General features: G+C 35.6%; 1 pseudogene; it reads right to left on the minus strand.

Moving 5' to 3' along the window:
* LOC127165900 (endoplasmic reticulum chaperone BiP-like) overlaps positions 1-13,103 on the minus strand; it is a 41,237-nt pseudogene extending 28,134 nt beyond the window's left edge.
* Between the last annotated feature and the right edge of the window lie 599 nt (positions 13,104-13,702).

Genomic DNA, 13,702 nt, shown 5'->3' on the forward strand with positions numbered 1-13,702 from the left:
TCCCCGCAACACTCATTCCGCACATGCGCACGAGAGAGAGAGAGAGAGAGAGAGGGTCCAAAACCTCTTTATTGCTTTAAACCAAAAACAAATAACAATATTATCAGTTCAACATTTCCAATGTGCAAAAAAAGAAAAAGAAAAATCACTAAATTCAACAGCAACTCAAAAAACATTTTCTTCAACAAAACATAGCACATTTTTAAGACACCATACATTAATAAATTCTTCTACATTATTTGTAGACTTATAAAAGTCAAAATCAATTTTCAATCTAGCTTTCAAAAATCTAACAAAAATGATGTTTACATCACAATCTGAAGAACCTTATAACTTATTTCTTCTGCTCAAGTAAATAGCCATGAGGTAAATAGCCTAACACAAAATGAAACAATTGACATTTCACTCTCCATTTCTGACAGTATTTAAAACCAATAATAAACATCTGTTTTGATAAACTTTCACCAAACAAAGTGAACATTCTTTGTGGCAAACAAAAAAGCACACTAGGTCTAAAACAATCTAAAAAACAGTGAAAAATAATTTCCCTCTTTAATCAAAAAGGACAATCAGCACTTACATTGGGATTAACAATTGAAATAAAAGCATTTACAGCCTCAATGCCATGCAAAATTCTCCACTGTAAATCCCCTACCCTCTTTGTCAATGGTGGTTTGTACAATGTTCTCCACACAGGTTTGATCTTATTATCAACTCCTAAATGAGCCCTCCAAGGAGTATCAACTCTACCATTTAATTTACTTTCTTTCATCACTTTGACATACAACTTGTACATAACTTTTCCTCCCATATCCTTCAAATCATTAAGAAGAAAACCTTCAGACTCCAAAAGTTGACCAGAACATTTTTTAAAATCGGGAAAAAGATTCACAGCAGAAAAGGGAACCTCGACATTTGGCTGACAGAGGCCATTACAGTAATCAGTTAATAAAGAGACTTCAGTCTTTGTGAATTTACATATCCAGGTACCAAGCAGTTGATTTATGACCCTAGTGGATTTAACTCCCACGTGAGAGGCCAAACTTGCAGCATTGGAGAAGTTGGGTCGACATAAATCGACCACATGTCCTAGTGTGACAACCCCAGCTGAGACAAACAGCTGCATCACGAAAGGTCCTGTTATATCCTCTACGTTAAAACCTGTCCCATACACCACAGGTTCCTTCAACAGCCATGATAGTGACTCATCGCCCGCTGATCTCTGCTTATGAAACATCCCCCAAACAGTAAACAACTATTGATAAAACTTTGGGAGATTATGCAGTTTATGAGTACGTAAGTTCATTAAAAACAAAGATACTGCGAGACCCAAATTCCCACCTCGAGACAAGATAGTTCTGGCTAGGGGTCTCCAGAAGCAGCACCTCTACTGGCAAGATGAATAAGACCTTGGCCCCCTTCTTCCTTCGGTAAAAACAAAATGCTTTGTGGGACCCAATGCATCCGATCCCAGAAGAAGTCCACTAGAACTGCTTGTATCTTAGCTAGTAATTGTGTTGAAGGATCAATACACAATAATTGGTGCCACAACAAAGAAGATACCAAGTTGTTAATTACTAGTGTTCGACCTCTAAAAGACATGTGGAAGAATCCACTTCCACTTTTTTTAAACGTCCTAAGTATCTCTGATCAACGTGAATGATATGCTACATCACTTTTCTCAAACCCAAAGCCAACACCTTGGACAAGATTTTATAATCGGTGTAGAGTAAAGCCACTGGCCGCCAGTTTTTTATCTCCTACAAGTCTCCCTTCTTGAAGAGAAGAGTGAGGATTGCTCTTCTGCAGCTCAAAGGTAGCAGCCCTCTTCTTAGACTGTCCCTGAGAACAAGCAGTAGATCCTCTCCCAACACAGGCCAGAAGGTTTTGTAAAAATCAACAGGAAGTCCATCAATACCCGGATCTGCAATGCAGAAAAAAGCTCCTCAGCAGAGATCATCACATTCAACTCTGCCATAGCTTCCTCAGAAACCTTAGGTAAGTCTCTATAAACAGACTGTGCCACCTCAGGATTCTTCTGGAATTCCTTTTTAAAAAGCTTTTCATAAAACTCAACTGCACATTTTCGAATTTGCACAGGCTCTTTCAACAACTGCCCAGTACTGGACCGCAAAGAATGCATAAGCCTTTTTTGTCCATTCTTTCATTCAAGGCCGAAGAAAAAATGAGAAGGAGCATCCATTTTAACAATATTTTGATACCGTGAACGAATTAAGGCACCTGGAGTAGAAAAACCCAAAAGGCTTGACAGAGCTAACTTCTTTCTTTAAAGATCTTTTAAATATTCTCCATCTTTTGAGGAGTTTGCCAATTCTAGTAATTTCTCTATCTCGTTCTCCAAAACTTTCATAGATTTAGTCATGTCCCTTGTGACATTAAGAGTATATTGTAAACATAATTGCTTTATTTTTCCTTTCCCTATGTCCCACCACTGCTGTAACGAGGTGTATTCACCTTTTGTTTTTGTGTAAACACTCCAAAAATACTTAAAAACATCAATAAAAACATTATCTGAAACCAAAGACAAAAGTGCCAATAAGCACTATTACATTTCACATCTTTAACAAAGATAGAAACTTGAACAAGGGAATGATCTGAAATACCAATTGGAAGTATTAAACAAACTCTAAGAACATTACTCTGATGTTTAAAACAATAAACTCTGTCAAGCCTTGCCAAAGATTAAACTTTGTCCTTTACATGAGTCCAAGTGTACTGACGCTGAGTGGTATGAAAAAAATCTCCAAACATCACATAAATCATTTGTTTCAATTAGGTTAATAAGGCTTTTGATGCTAGCTCCATGCGGTTTAGAATGATTTCTGTCTAGAAAAGCATTTGCAGTGCAATTAAATTCACCACCTAGGAATATGTATTCAACCTCATTACATTTGCTAATCAAAGTATTTAAAATATTTAAAAATATCACCCTTTCGGTGCCTACATTTGGTGCATTAATAAAGGTTATTTTTACATTTTCAAAAACAGCTTGTATTTTTAACAGTCAATTATTTTTAACACTTATTCAGTCGACCCTCAATAATTTCTTCAGTGACACATGAAACAGGTAAACAATCTTTAGAAAAAAGGATGCCAACACCTCCACTGTTACTGCTCTTATGACTGAGAAACACTTCCCCATCCCACTCCTTCTTCCAATCAGTTTCATTCTCAGATGTACTATGTGTTTCTTGTTAGAAAATAACATTCAGTGTTTTTCATGAAAAATCTGACTGAACTAAGAAAGAATTTCAAATCTGGAAAGAATTTATCGACTTTAACAGATCTCATTCCCTTTGTTTTTTGCAAAAAAGTCCGAGTTTTGGTGAAGGGGTAAACACTTTCCACATCCATTTGTATATCCCCACATTCACTTTCACCCTCCTGTGTGTTAGACAAGCTTTCTTATGACTGGGATAAGCAAACCGCTGGATACATTTTTGACACTTTTGTGATTTGTTCAGTGCTTGATTTATTTTCAGGGCTTTTTCTTTTGTTTGACACCTTAGAAAAATCATCATCTATCAAAACATCTTCCTCACTAAACAACACTCTAGTCCTTGTGTGACCAACATTTAAATCTCCTTTTGAGTTCTCTTGCACTTTTTGCTCACTCTGTTTGCCATCTGAGTTTACCACCACCTCATCTTCCCGACCATTATCCTCTCGAATTTCTACCTGTGAGACCTGCGTGTTTTCTCGCGGTTCGCCCAGAGCAGTGGCACTGTCATCAGCCACAGCAGCCGAGCGGCTTGCGCCTCTTTCATTCGGACACGAACGAATCGCGTGCCCCAAAGCTCTGCACCCAAAGCACCTCATCATTTCTGTGGTTACATGTACTGTATAATCAACCTCATCAACCTTAAACTTAAAAACCAAATTCAACTCTTCATCATTCTTTTTAAGGATCATCTGAACTTGTCTCCTAAAAGACATCACATGTTTAAGCTGAGGAGATTTGCAACTGATGGGGATCATTTTTATCGGCTTCGAGTTGGTTGTTCTTAGTCTCCACGTTGTGCATTTAAAATCCTTTAATGCACGGCAAACCGTTGATTATCCCTTACATATGCTCAACTGACTTGTGTGTGATTGGTTGTAATGCACAACACTGTAAAAACGTGTAAAAAGAATCATGGCGCAACACTGAGCAGATCTAACTTTAATGCTGCAGTCAACACTTTTCATTTTCATTTTAGAGATTCATTTTATTCCCGACAGCCGTAATAGATTTAAGTTAATATTTTAACTGTAGAGCAGCATTGTTGTCAATGTGTGTTGCCACAGTTTCTACAAGTGGAAACAGAGGATCGTGCGGATCTTTGATCACCACTGATAGGTGACAATGACCAGGGTTGAGCCATCATTTAAAATGAGAATTTCTCTGGATTTACAAATCCTTGGGAGCTTTTGGGGCAGCGCAAGTACATGACTGCATGAAATACAGTATATCACACTGTGTGTGATGTAATCAAACAAGATGAAGTAAACCAAGTCAGTTTTGACTCTAAAAAAAAGTGTCGCTCACCCTCATAAACTTTGATGGCCATGACTTGCTGGTTGTCAGTAGTGGTGGTGAAGGTCTGGGATTTCTAATGGGCACAGGGGTGTTCCTGGGAATGAGTTTGGTCATCACTTCTCCGACCGTCTCAATGCCCAGGGTCAAAGGGCAAACGTCCAGAACCACCAGGTCACCTGTTCAACACATTTCAGCCATTAAGCATCTCACAAGAGACTTGGCATGATTATACAGCCCAGTGCTAGATGTGTCCATCATCAAAGGTTGCAGACGGACTCACCGGTGTCCTCTTCTCCTGACAGGACTCCAGCCTGGATGGCGGCTCCATAAGCCACAGCTTCGTCGGGGTTGATTCCTTTGGACGGCTCCTTGCCGTTAAAGAACTCCTTCACCAGCTGCTGGATCTTGGGAATACGAGTGGAGCCACCGACCAGGACGATCTCATCGATGTCAGACTTCTTCAGGTCAGAGTCTTCCAGAACCATCTGCACTGGTTTCAGGGTGGAGCGGAACAAGTCCTGTGAGGAGAAAAGCACAAAACATTTGTTTTTTTCCATGCTTTCAACAGATACAGGCACAATTACAGTTATTTTTGTATCTTTCAAAAGTTTTAAAAACTAAAAGTATTTCATAAAAGGAATTTTTAATGGTTTTCATTTAACATTTTTTATTGTATTGAAAATGCTGTTTTTAGTTTCTTATTACTGTATTTATTAATATTTTGAATAAGTTTTTAAATTTTGAGAGGTAATTTTTAATAGTTTTTACTTTTCATTTTTTCATTTTTATTTCAATTTTTGTAAATTAATAAAAAATAAAAAGAATAAAAACATCCCCCAATCTTTTCAAATTTCAGTTTTATCCAAATAAATAAAATCTTTTAAAATTTCCATATTTTACCCAGCGCTAGGTTGTTTTTAACCCAGCAGTTTTTAGAGTGAAGGTTTTGTTGATAAAGAGGAGCTTCTCTTACAATGTTGAGTTCCTCAAACTTGGCACGGGTCAGCGTCTCTGAGAAGTCTTCACCCCTGAAGAAGTACTCGATCTCAATGCGGGCCTGATGCTGGGTGGACAGTGTTCTCTTTGCCTTCTCCACCTCACGACGCAGCTTCTGCATGGCGCAGTTGTTCTTGCGCACGTCCATTCCGGTTTTACTCTTGTAGAGTTTGATGAAGTGCTCCATGACGCGCTGATCGAAGTCTTCGCCACCGAGGTGAGTGTCTCCGTTGGTGCCCTTTACCTCGAAGACGCCGTTATCGATGGTCAGCAGAGAAACATCAAAGGTGCCGCCGCCGAGATCAAACACCAGGATGTTCTTCTGGTCCACCATCCGGTTCTTGGAGATGTCCAGACCGTTCAAAGATCCTGGACCTCCCATGGCGGCGGCGGTTCTGTGTATTAAAGCAAGATGTCCATGCAGTACACCAGTTCAATAAACTAGAAGTTAATAATAAGAGACTTACATTTTAAACACCATATTGCCTATTTTTGCTCTATTTCGCCAACAAAAATCATTCCAGCCACAGCACTGTTTTACATCTCTAAACAACCTGACAGTGTTTTGTTCCTGAATGAATCAACTGTTTAAATGATTCGGTTCAATGGCAATTACTCGCTTATTAACAGTGACTTGTTCTAATTATAACCACCTTCTGGTGGTTGTAATTCCATATTCAAAGTACCTTTTCATTTTTAAAATAATTTCAAGAGCTTTGATACAAAGAGCTTTGATACAAATTGAATCTATACATATATATATATAAACTATATATAACAAGAAAGCAGAAGTAATTTGATACTCACGGCTCATTGATGATCCTTATGATATTCAGGCCGGCGATGGTTCCTGCATCTTTGGTGGCCCGGCGCTGGGCGTCATTGAAATAAGCAGGCACAGTGACCACAGCATGTGTGACCTTTAGAAGAGCAGAAACAAATCAGATGTTGAGTTTTACTGCAGTGCAACAGAGAATACACGTTTTCTTTATGCTGGATCAAAGCTTTACCTTCTTTCCCAGGTAAGCCTCCGCAGTCTCCTTCATTTTAGTCAGAACCATAGCAGAGATTTCCTCAGGGGTGAAAGTCTTCATCCGGTTTGATCCAGTGTTCAGCTGGATGTGAGGCTTGTTCTTCTTCTCAATAACCTGGAAGAGACGCAAGAGGTGTATGGCAAGTCGTTTTAACATTTAATCTAAAAGCCGTACTAGTATAAATGTTCATGCTACTACTTATGTTTTAGATACTAGTATCTTTTCCAGTAAGTACTAGTACTTATTTATTAGATACTAGTTCTTATGTTTTAGATACTAGTACTTATTCCAATAGTGACTAGTATTTAATTACAATCTTTATGTTAAGAAAAAAATAGAACTAGTACTTATTTTTTAGTTACTAGTAACTTTTTAGACCAGAGATATTCTGATCTTAATAGATACTAGTACTTTTTGAATTTGCATTTCTGCCAGTATGGTAATCGTATGTTGAATATTAATGAACCAGCAACATATAGGAGAGAGATTATAGAGGAAACGGAAATAAGGTGATGGATGTACTTTTTTTTTTTATGAAACCACATAGCAAAAAAACACTCTTTTGTACTCAAGCACATAGAAAACTATTTTTTTTGCCAGTTTTGTAGATACTGTAATTTCGTAAACATAGTAGCCTAATGTGTTTGTTTGGTCATTGGGTTCCCTCTGGTGGCAGAATGGAGAAAAGACACCAATTTTATTATCTATTAATTTCCTCTTCTTTTCCTCCAGTAAAAACAATAAATATCACATCAGGGCTGTATGTTAACTTTTTTTGCATATAGCTCTGGTGTTACAGACATTGAATGTTTTTACATAAATATTTGGTACAGGTCATACAGAATCCAAACCTTTATGGTTTTCTTTATTTGGAAAAAAAGGCAAAAAATATTATTAATAAAAAAAAAAAGGTGTGATGTTTTAGGGCTGCTTATATCTAATAATAGGTACCAGTATCTAAAAAATAAGTACTAGTACCTAATGTTTAACTACTAGTACATAAAAATTATGTACTAGTCACAACTGGAATACATACTAGTCAAAACAGAAAAGTTGATATCTCAATGACAGATCACATAGAAATCAATGGTAAAATGTAATATTTGTTACTAGTAACAACAGAATAGTTACTAGTCACTATTGAAAAAAATACTAGTATCTAATAAATAAGTACTAGTATCTATTTTATAGGTACTAGTATCTAATGAATAAGTACTAGTGTCGATTTAATAAGTACTAGTATCTAATGAATGAGTACTAGTGTCTATTTAATAAGTACTAGTATCTAATGAATGAGTACTGGTTTCTAATAAATAAAAACTAGCATCTAATGAAGAAATACTAGTATCTTTTAAAAAGGTACTAGTAGCTACACATCAAGCACTATGGCAAGCCGTTTTAACATTTAATCTATTTTCCGTACTAGTATCTATTTTCATGTTACTAGTACTTATTTTTTAGATACTAGTATCTTTTCCTTTAAGTACTAGTACTTATTCATTAGATATTAGTACCTATTCATTAGATACTAGTACTTATTCATTAGACACTAGTACTTTTTTAAAAGATACTAGTACTTATTCATTAGACACTAGTTCTTATTTATTAGGTACTAGTACTCATTCATTAGATACTAGTACCTATTAAATAGATACTAGTACCTATTAAATAGATACTAGTACTTATTCATTAGATACTAGTACTTATTAAATAGATACTAGTTATTATTTATTAGATACTAGTACTTATTTTAATAGTGACTAGTAACAATTCTGTTGTTACTAGTAAAAAAAAAAAAAAAAAAAAAAAAAAAAAAAAAATTGCCATTGATTTCTATGGGATCTGTCATTGAGATATCAACTATTCAGTTTTGACTAGTATGTATTCCAGTTGTGACTAGTAGTTAATCATTAGGTACTAGTATCTATTTAATAGATACTATTCCTATTTAATTAGATACTAGTACTTAATTAATAGATACTAGTACTTAATCATTAGATACTAGTACTTAATCAATAGATACTAGTACCTATTTAATAGATACTAGTACCTATTAAATAGACACTAGTACTTATTCATTAGATACTAGTATCTATTTAATAGATACTAGTACTTATAAAATAGAAACTAGTACTTATTAAATAGATACTAGTATTTATTTAAAATATACTAGTACACATTTATTACATACTAGTACTTATTTGAAATGTTACTAGTAAGATTTTTTATTTTACTAGTAAAATGTTTAATTGAACTCTACTGTGGCCATTCGGACTAGTCATAACATAAGACGAGTAAAAAAGCTAATCTGACTAGTAAAATAACAATTGTTACTAGTAATAATTTTAAAAGATACTAGTGTCTAATAAATAAGTACTAGTAACTAATGAATAATTACTAGTATCTATTAAATAGTTACTAGTATCTAATGAATTAGTACCAGTATCTATTTAATAAGTACTAGTATCTAATGAATAAGTACTAGTACTTAAAGGAAAAGATACTAGTATCTAAAAAATAAGTACTAGTAACATGAAAATAGATACTAGTACGGGAAATAGATTAAATGTTAAAACGGCTTGCCATACTAGTTCTATTTTTGCCATACAAGAAAAGTATAATTGAATACTAGTCACTATTAGAAAACCTACTAGTATCTAATAAATAAGTACTAGTATCTAATGAATAAGTACTAGTAACTTTACAAAAGACACTAGTACCTAAAGAATAAGTACTAGTATCTAATGAATAAGCACTAGTATCTAATGAATAAGTACTAGTATCTAATGAATAAGTACTAGTACTTAAAGGAAAAGATACTAGTATCTAAAAAATAAGTACTAGTAACATGAAAATAGATACTAGTACGGGAAATAGATTAAATGTTAAAACGGCTTGCCATACAAGCACTAGTAGCTAAAGAATAAGCACTAGTAGCTAATGAATAAGCACTAGTAGCTAATGAATAAGTACTAGTACTTAATGGAAAGGATACTAGTATATAAAAAATAAGTACTAATAGTATGAAAATAGATACTAGTACGGTTTTTAGATTAAATGTTAAAACGGCTTGCCATATTGACACATTTGTGTGCATTTTGTTTTGATTTTTAACCGTAATGAGTCATAAGCGATGGATTGAAGCGCTAGTGTGTGAACACTGAGCACGAGCCGCATTGAGAAAGTTCCGTCACTAATTAAAATCGCAACGAACATTAAGCATGATTTCAGAAAAAAATACCGATTTCAGCGTCAGCACCTTGTTTAACAGAAAGGAATGTTTCATCAGCATTAGGTACGTCGGTGCCGCAAGATGTTCAAAAAAGTGGTGGGACAATATCGAGCCTTGCAAAAAGTGTCCCATGGTGAAAAAAACCAGCATATGCTGGTAGGTTCTGTTTTGATGCAGGAATGCTGGTTAGGTAGGTTTTGATGCTGGTTTAAGTTGGTCCTTTGCTGGTTCATGCTGGTCCTTGACCAGCAACATGACCAGAATAAACCAGCAAAGGACCAACTTAAACCAGCATCAAAACCTACCTAACCAGCATTCCTGCATCAAAACAGAACCTACCAGCATATGCTGGTTTTTTCACCAGGGCACCCATCCCACCCGTAAATTACGCCTATGAAAATAAGTAATGTGAAACACTAACAAAAGCAATTATAAGAAATATTCAATTTTACAACAGTCTTCAACAGTACAACCAACACAATAGTGTTAAAATGTACAGTTTCACAAACTTTCTTGCAAAAGTTTTCGTCCTTTCCAACGCTGGTCGCGATTTCTCTCTAAGAGATATTTGCCATCTGACTATTTCTATGGTCACGCATTGATGGATTATAGAGGTGTTTGTACAGGCGTACCTGTTCAGCCAAAACAGCTTTAAAATTGTTCGTGATCAATGCGGTGACACGCGAACAGTTCATTTGAAATTCCGTGATTTCACAAACCCAAGCGAACGCGTATAAATCAGTCTTTACGTTGCACAGATTTAGGAGCTAGTTTTAGCGCTAAAACGCTTTGTGAAACACTAGCAGAGTAAAAACTTTCCTAAATTTAGTAGGACTGGCACGCCCATTATTCATACCTGTCAAGTTTTGGATTTGAAAATAAGGGAAATTTTCCGGCGCCGTCGGCGAGCAGTCCCACCACCCCAACCAAGCTCCAGTATCCCTTACATTTTAAAACAGGTGACAAGAAAGCTAAAGTCACCAGGAATGATTCCTTCACCCGTGTGCGATGCTAAAGTCGCAGTTACAAATTTTACAGAACGCGTGACTGTCTCCCACCCTGCTCTTCTTCAGAAATATAAATTCGTTGTCCCATTGATCGCGGTATTTACATGAGGGTTTTGGTTTTTTTGCAGGAGTGCCTTCCTTCTCTGTCCTGGCGTCCATCATCTGTCTGTTTTTTCTTCTTTTTTCCCGCGTCGTCACTCATCAACTCATCATCTGACCTCACACACTAACCTCGCGACAACTGCCACCTACAGTACCTGTAGTAGACTACTGCAGGTGGCAGATATCGCGAGGCTATTGACAGAGCTCAGATTTTTTTTTTGGGGGGCGGGGGGTTTTTTTTTTTTTTTTTTTTTAATAACGCAGGTTCAAATACGGGAGATTTACGGGAAAATACTAATACGGGAGGACGGCGGGAAAGAAGGGTAAATTACGGGACTTTCCCGGCCAAAACGGGATACTTGACAGGTATGCCATTATTTTTAAGATTTGCTCCTAAATCGGCAAGTTACGAGCTACTTTTAGCCTTAAGATATTTTGTGAATAGGGGCCCTAAACTCTGGAATAGTCTGCCGGTAACGATTCGAATAGTGCCATCACTCTCCTCTTTTAAATCAAAAATTAAAGCACATTTACTTAGTCTGGGTTGTTAACCCTTTAACTGTCTCCATCCACTCTGTGGGACGCCTAAGTTTACTTCACCATATTACAAATAAATCCTAATATAATCATGACAAACACATCGTTGGAAAGGACTAAAACTCCTAAATAGATATTTTACCATATTTTTATGTTATAAATTATGTAGGAAAAGTAATAAATTAACATACGTCAAGAGTGCAACTTTAAAAATCTACATCATAACATGAGTTCTGATCTTTGTCACAAAAGACTTTCTTCGTTTCCTTTTTCCCTTTCACGCTTTAGATATCATAAAAAATATATATCAGTTCAAACCTTAAAACCTCGAAATTCATCCTTTGAAAGGCATTTTAAAATCAGACATTGCATTACCACAGAAAAATGTACATCAAAGTCATATTACAAATGTTTTCATTCATGAATTATAAAAATTTAAGTCTGGATAGTGCATTTTTATGTCTGTGTTCAAAAATAGGAGTGACAGTTAAAGGGCTAATGTATTATTCTAATTTTATGTATGTTATTTTATAGACTGTTATAGATTTTGTTTTTATCTGAGTTTTTTGATCTGTTCAGCACTTTGGTCAACCTTGGGTTGTTTTTAAATGTGCTTTATAAATAAATAATGAAAGAAAGAAAGAAAGAATGAATGAATGAATGAATACAGTTCAAACACAAGCTGGCAGATTAAAGGGCAGGTATTTAATGGTACCTTAAAAGGCAGGTATTTAATGTCCTGCTGCACGGACTTGTCGCCCCATGTGCGGCCGATCAACCTCTTGGCGTCAAAGACGGTGTTCTCGGGGTTGGAGGTCAGCTGGTTCTTCGCAGCGTCTCCGATGAGACGCTCACCTTCAGCGGTGAAGGCCACGTATGATGGAGTGATGCGGTTTCCCTGGTCATTGGCGATGATCTCAACACGGCCGTTCTCAAACACTCCAACACTGGAACATAAATAAAATAGTACAACTTCATATGATATTTATAAATAATAGAGAAATGTTTAAATGCTAAGTATTACTAGGAAAAAAAAAAACACATTAATAAACAATAAATAAACAAAATAAATACATTTTTTTTTTATGTATATATGTATATGTAAATGTATAATATATTTAACATATATAATTACATAAATAATGTAAATAAAAACTATACCATATATACAAAAACAATATACAAACACACACACATTTTAATGATCCTGTGAACCCTGTATCTGAATCCAAACTCATTCTCACCATGAGTAGGTCGTCCCAAGGTCTATTCCAATCACTGTCCCAACAATTTCTTTCCTGTAACGTTCCTCCTTGTAAAAATGTTCTTCCTTGTACCTTTCCTTCTTGCTGTCCTTTGTGAAAAACCACCAGCAGAAACTACCGGCCACCAGCAGGAACACATAAAGTAATTGCATTTTGATGCTGATCTTGTGTCAAATGGTCACTGATTCCTGTAGAGAGTACTTTAAAAATAAAGGTCACAGGTCAGGACATCTGATGAATGTCTATTTGGCATATGATAGGAAACGTCCTATAGACATATTGCAGATGTACAAACACTCTAAAAATACCTTTAGCAGATGTAAATGCAGGCAAATAGATGTCTCTGTGATGTGCGTGTGCTATTAAGGTAATAGTCTCTTATTGGCCTGTTCAGACAAGCTTTGCATAAAACAAACAAAATCAAATAAAATCAATAGAACCCTGCAAATCAGTAAAAGAATACATATAACACAGACACTTAACATGTAATGGCATCTAATGATGTGAACTGCATTTAATATATTAATACAAAAATGTGCAATGGGTTTAGCATGTTTTGGTTTTCATTGCATTTACACAATTTTAACCAGTGTTTTGGTGTAATACAACTACCAATAAATGATAGAGAATGACAACAAAACCAAATTTGAATCTATTAATAAAGTCATCCTTAACTCTATCATTTGTCTAGCTAATTAAATAAATTCCTTTATTCCCCAAAGTTAAAGAAATTGTAACAATTTAAGTGTGATATATCCACCCAGTGAATATATGCGACTTCAGTTTTTAAAACTTTAAATTTTTGTTTATTTGGAGATGATATTGAAACCACAAATCATCCGTTTTTTTACTGTATGTATGTGGATGCTTTATGGCAGAGGTGGGGAACCTTGAACCTCCAACCCTAATCAAACACACCCGAACAAGATAATCAAGGTCTTCAGGATATACAGGTATTTGCCAAAAAAATTGAATATTGAGGGAAAGTC

Source organism: Labeo rohita, chromosome 5 (genome assembly GCF_022985175.1).
Source record: "Labeo rohita strain BAU-BD-2019 chromosome 5, IGBB_LRoh.1.0, whole genome shotgun sequence".
Classification (NCBI taxonomy): domain Eukaryota; kingdom Metazoa; phylum Chordata; class Actinopteri; order Cypriniformes; family Cyprinidae; genus Labeo; species Labeo rohita.